We start from the raw sequence: 6,842 nt of genomic DNA on the forward strand, positions 1-6,842 counted from the left end.
ACAGACATTTGACTGAAAGCTCCCAGTTTTTAAAGAATTTCCTTCCCTGTAACTCTCCTCTTCTCTTGCTTAGGAAGCAAGTCAGGAAGCTGTGGCCTACCTGACACTCACTCATTTAGTGAGATACCAATTCAGTTCATCTTGGAATCAGCATCTAAATATTCACTTTTATTTTGGTCAACCTGGGTTGGGACATCTGTATTTCCAAGGGGAAATGCTAACAAAATGCATTTTTAATGGCATGGAATAATTATTAGTCAAAAGAATGAAGAGCAAGGGCCAAGCGCGATGGCTCACGCCTGTAATCCCAGCACTTTGGGAGGCCGAGGCGGGCGGATCACAAGGTCAGGATATCGAGACCATCCTGGATAACACGGTGAAACCCCTTCTCTACTAAAAATGCAAAAAAAAATTAGCTGGGCGTGGTGGCGGGCGCGTGTAGTCCCAGCTGCTCGGGAGGCTGAGGCAGGACAATGGCGTGAACCTGAGAGGCGGAGCTTGCAGTGAGCCAAGATTGCGCCACTGCACTACAGCCTGGGCAACAGAGCGAGACTTCGTCTCAAAACAAAACAAAACAAAAGAATGAAGAGCAAGTTAGTCCAGTTTACATTGCAGATTCACCTTTTTCAAGTATTTCCTTACTTACAGTAGCTGAACCTGTAGCCTGAGACCATGCTATATGAGCTTCCTGTTCTGGAACAGCCATTTATACAGTTCTTACGAGTAATTAAGGAAAGCCCATTTTCCTATTACTAGCTATTTTGTATCCACTATCCCTAGTCACTCTTCACTTATTTCGCATTCTGTTTTTACTGCTCTTTCTCTTTTTCCTGTATTTTGATGGTCTCCCATTCACAGAAAGACAATCATCTGTGAAGGGGTGGGGTATTCCAGCAAAGGAACTGAGAATCAGGAGTCCTGCGTTCTGATGCTGCTTTGGCCACACCACTTTACTTGCTTTTAGCTTTGTCTCCTCATCTGCAAAGCAAAAGCATGGGATAGTTCTCTTTCCTAGCACTAAAATTAATACTATATTTTAGAAAAGCATTATCCTATGACTTATATATAGTTAAATACTTAAGGATGAAGATGGGAAAAAAGTGATTTTTTTAGAGCTACATAATTACTTTGTTGGTAGGTCTGAAGACCACTCCCAGGTTCAGTGATTCTCTAGGAGGACTCACAGAGCTCAGCATACAGTCAGATTATGGCAATGATTGTTGCGTTAAGAGGAAACCAAGAACTGGATGAGGTGGTGCATGCCTGTGGTCCCAGCTACTTGGGAGGCTGAGGCAGGATGATTGGTTGAGGCCAGGAGTTCAAGGCTGTAATACTCTATGATTGCACCTGTGAATAGCCACTCCCTCCGGCCTGGGCAACATGACAGAACCCAGTCTCTAAAAGGAAAAAAAAAAAAAAAAAAAAAAAAAAAAAAGAGAGAGAGAGAGAAAGAAAGGAAAGAAACGAAGCACAACCAGCAGAGGAAAAAGGCACATGGGAAAGGTTCTGGGGGAACCAGGCACAAGCTTCCAGAGGTCCTTCCTTACTCAGAGGAGTCACACAGAATACACTTCATTCTCTCAGCCTAAGTTTGGAGGACATAGCCTAACATTTGGATACATTTAACAGAAGCCGTCAAAGAAAAAAGTTGTGACAACGCATGTGAAATGTCACTCAGGGAAGGTTGCGCCCAGAGTTTTTACTGGTGGATGGCCACATAAGCAGCCTCTGCCTAGCACAGACTCAAATGCCAGCTTCTCAGGAAGAAAGCTGTTCCACATAAACCATAGTAGTTGTACAAATAGTTTAAACATAGTGGGGCACTCTTATCAGTTAATCCTGGTGGGAACCCTCCTGAAACCTAAATTCCAGACACCAGCCAAAGGCCAACCTTGTAAGCAGGCCTGTCAGAGGATAACAGTCAGACCTGCTGTGTTAACTCTTTTCTGCATGGTTCCATAGCGTGTTTGTTTCTTAAATCACTCTTGGAATTGGCCACTTGCATGCTCCTCTGAGGTGTGTAAAAATTTGTATTAATGGCTGGGCTCAGTGACTCATGCCTGTAATCCCAGTACTTTGGGAGGCCAAGGCGGACAGATCACAAGGTCAGGAGATCGAGACCATCCTGGCCAACATAGTAAAACCCCGTCTTTACTAAAAATACAAAAATTACCTGGATATTGTGGCGCGCCTGTAGCCCCAGCTACTTGGGAGGCTGAGGCTTGAATTCCTTGAACCTGGGAGGCAGAGCTTGCAGTGAGCTGAGATCCAGCCACTGCATTCCAGCCTTGCGACTATACAAGATCTTCAAATGACCCTATCCTTGTACATTTGAGGACTATTCTCTTTCCTTATTAAAGTATAAAGTAAGTAAAAAAATTTGTATTCAATGAAATATTATTTTTCTAAACAAATTTAATTTTTTTCCCATTAGTAAAGTGGCATTTCCACTCAAGAAAACTTAGAAAGTAAAAAATAGAAAGACTAAAAACATTGTAAATAGTAGCAGTTTCTAAAAATAATTACCTCTAAGACCATCTTTCAGATATTTGAGCATGATTATCCCAATCCCTATTTAAATGATAGTCTGTTACTCTCATTTTATCTTACAGAAAATTTTCATATTATCTGAAAACATTTTGCAGACGTCATTTGTAGTGACTATAATTAATTGTATCATAATCTATACTATGATGAATTTCCCTGTCATTTAAAAATATTATATGTAATTCTGTAATGAACATCTTCATGCACAAAACTCTCTATGTATTTAGAATTATTTCTTATGATAAATTCTCAGAAACTGATTTACTAAGCCAAAGGCTATGAACTTTTAAAAGCTTTTGTCATCGCTTGCTAATGGCTCTGCAAGAGTTATAAAATTTGGGTATTCACTAAGAAAAGTATTTCTCTAAAGCAAAATGATATTCTCATGTGTTTTCTTCCAGTGAATTTTGACAGTATTTTTCCTGTTTGCTTTTTTCCCCCTCCCGTAACATTGGCCTCCCATGTTATCTAATCATCCCACTGCTAGGATGTGCTTTGGGCAAAGGCACAACACTCGTAAGTCTCTTAAAAAGCAAGACTGTCACCTAGGAATCCGCGTCGTGTCTTATCACAGATCAATTCACTTGTTTCCTGAGCAAACGGGGTACAAGTTCTCCAGGTTTGGACTGGGAGACAAAGGAGGGAGTGGAGGGGGGGACCAGAAGGAGCTGGGATGCTGAGATATCCTTGGTAGGGTGGCTGCATGTTGCAGCGTGCAGCTAGGCCATGGGTAGACGTGAGAGAGTGACAAATGGGTTCTGAAGTACAAGGTGTGAAATGATACTAAAAGATCCAGCCTAATCTTTATTACAGTCTTGCTCAAGAACAGCTTCCACCCACAGAAGCAACAGAGGTCATGCAGCTCAAAGAAACAAGGGTTAGAGCTGGACAGCTTAGACTGGAGCACTCATGCCACTGTCTGCTAACTGAGAGGCTGGAGCACATCACTCAGTTTCTGCTCCTCAGGTCCCTCTTTGGTAAAAGGGGAATAATAGAACATACTCAACCTACCTTACAAGGCTGCTGGAAATCAAGTTCAAATTTGGTAATTAATGATCAGGAAATCATTCACTCTCCACACACAGTTCCTGGTACATGGGATGTATGAATCAGTGATTATTGAAATTAATAGAAATGGTAGGAGAGAAAATCCCTTATGAACTCACAGAGAGGTAGAAAAACGAAGAGTCTTCACCCCATCCTCAGCTCAGTCTGAAACATCAGGCAAGCATCGGGTTCTAAAATGGTGGTTTTAAACAACAACAATTACTGTTCTGTTTTCTGTTGCTAAGAATCAAATCAAAACTTATTCCACTGGCAATAATCTAGTTTCATTGTGGTGAGAGTATTTTTAATTCTGAGAGAGTCCTACTGTGCCCTAATATTTGCTCTATTGGTTTTTTTAATCAAAAACTCATATATTCAAATGAACTGCTAAAACAAAAATCTCTTGATGAATTAACAATAATTAAGTTTAGCCAGATAGTGTGCTGCCTGTGAGTGTGTGTGTGTGTGTGTGTGTAAGGTTTCCTGCAATTATAAAAGTTTTACACATACGATTTAGGAAATATAAAACAATGTAAAGAACCAAAATCTTATTTCTCAAAAGCAACCATCATTAATAATTACCACTACTTTCTCCAATATTTTCTTTTATTCAGTTATTTAAATCACCATTTGTTCTTTAGGCAACATGGTGAAATAGAAATGTTATTTTAGAGCATACAAAGCTTATTAAAATTTTGCCTCTGCCACTTGCTAGCTATGCCATCATGGGAAGATTACTTAGTTTCTCTGAGCCTCACTTTCCTCATCCATAAAATGTAAGTAATGATATCTACTTTCCAAATCAGGATTCATCAAAAATAACATGCAAAAATAATTAAAGTGCACACAGATCAGTTCTCAGAAACTGTAGTACACACAAAACTACAGACCACACCCAGAACACAAGCTACAGTTCAAATTATTTAGAAGCGGCATAGCAAATAATTTGTATTTGTAATAGGTAACGATGCTTATGCACACTAACAGATGTGGATACAGGAATGTTTTCTGAGCAATGATAATTCTATTGTTAAATATTCAATACAACAATAAGATCTGACAGAATCACCTTCATGCTGATCTGCTGGAGGTCAGAGAGGCTCAGCCGTCTTCACATAAGGAAGAGGCTGCGTGACTATGAATGACGTTGTTTCACCAGTGCTCAGCACATTCTAGAAACGTAAATTTTATTTATTCTCTGCTTCCTTTCAAGAGGATTAAAGAGTATAGAGGTGCCAATGCGGTTTAAAATAAGACACGCAGGGAGGATCCCATCCAACAGAACCACCCCTCATATTGATTGAGCACCTACTGTGTGCTAGAGCACTCTGCAGGGGACTGGAGGTACCGGGATAAAGGAGGCCACTCTCCCCCGGAGCTCCCAGGTTGGGAAATAGTTTCTCCAAGTATGATCCAAAGACCCTCTCCTGATCCCTCATATATAATCATCTAGAGTGCTTCTGAAAAATGAAGAAGGAAAAAAAAAGAAGATTGCTGATCCCTAACTGGGAGTCTCTCCTAATGCAGAATGTCTGGGCCTCTCTACCATTCACCACCTCTCCATTTCATGGTCATGAGCACTGGGGTTTGAGAATTTTCAGAGGGGAGACAGAATTAGTAACAGTGAATTCTGAAGTGCTGTATCAGTGTAGTGGTCTATTCAGCAGAAGCTTGGAGGTTAAGAATGGTGACTTTGGAAAGCAACAGACTTGGATTCAGTTGCTGACTAGCTGAGACTCTGGTGGAGCCTTGCAGTCTCTCTGAGCCTGTTTTATCATTTGTCCGATGGGTTTAATGTTACCTACCTCCAAGTGGTGTTGCATTAAATGAGACATTGTTCTGTAAGAAAATGCTTAACACATTGCCTCATTCATGGGAGGTACTTGAAATGCAGTGGCCATTGTTGTCATCAGTCACATCACAATCTAGGTCCTACTTTGGCATCAATCAGATCCCAGGGACATAACACAGGTGTTTCCAAGGCCAAGGTCATCCCAGGCTTCAACAAAACCCTGTCCCTGGGGCCTGGCCATTCACCTACAATAGCTAAGGGCTGAATTAACAAAGACTCATTTTTCCCAGCATGAAAAAAAGAGGACATGCCCTTCTTCTTTGCCTCTTTTCCTTTGTCTCCCTTTTCCCTCTCAGAAGAAAAGATGCACCACCCCAGGAGAACACAATGGCAGAAACCTGTTACCAGTTTAGTCAGATCCCAAAATGGCAGATGGCTACAGCCTGCAGCCTCTCACTGCATCCAAGATGTCTTCATCTGTCCTCCTAGGACCCCAGCAAAATGTTTTTGGCAAAAGCAGGAGGAAGGGATAAAATTTAAGTATAAGGTGCTGCATTCATAGGGGCTTTTATGGGTCTGGATGTGTAATGATGGTTTAATGGCAGTCAAGAGGCAGGTAATTAGGAACAAGCGGCTCTGATCACCCTTGTACACAGCCACAAATAGCTCCTCAACACTCCTGAAAGCTTGTTTGCTTTCTCCGAGGCAGAAATCCCACAAGGTCTGCACGTTGCCAGCTGTCGAGCTAACGGACTGCCAGTGTGTTCTTGAATGGGAGCACTCAGCCTGGCGAGGCTCCCCTGAGCAGCCTGCGCTGTCTTCGCCACGTGATTGCTTTTATCTGGCCAGTGCAGGAACTGCTCCTAATCACGCTGCTGCTTGCCTCCAAGGGTCAAACTGGGGACCATCGCTACCTAAACAAACGAGGAGGATGTCACCTTTGGGGGAGACTGATAAGCAGTTGGCAGGCAGGCCATGGGCAAGAGAAGGCGCCAGCAGCCAGCAGTCTGCAAAGGCCGTAAATATGTTACGCTCTCAGCAGGGAGACGGGCAATATAGGCACCAAGAGGCCTTTGTTTAATGAGCTGTCAGAAAGCAGGCATGAAATTATGTTTGAAAACATGTGCAAGCTGCAGAAACAGAGCGAGGGCCTGTAAATGGCCCTCTTCCTTCATGCTGGATGTTTGGAGCATCTTATCAGTCTGAGAACTGTCATAGGATGAAAGCTATCATTAGCAAACTAATGGTGTTTGAAAGCTACAAATTTTCTCTTTCTTCTCCATTTTGACTTAAATGGATTATAGAAAAAAACTTAATGGTTTTTTTCTTTCCTTGGGATTTTGGTAAACATGCAAATTGGAAGAGAACCAAAACAAACCGCAGAAAAGTATCTCTCGAAGAGCAAACCAAATGGTTATACTTCGAGTCTCTGCTCGGAACAGTCAGCTGATATTCT

This window comes from Rhinopithecus bieti, unplaced genomic scaffold, assembly GCF_001698545.2.
Source record: "Rhinopithecus bieti isolate Rb0 unplaced genomic scaffold, ASM169854v2 scaffold_51795, whole genome shotgun sequence".
Taxonomy (NCBI): domain Eukaryota; kingdom Metazoa; phylum Chordata; class Mammalia; order Primates; family Cercopithecidae; genus Rhinopithecus; species Rhinopithecus bieti.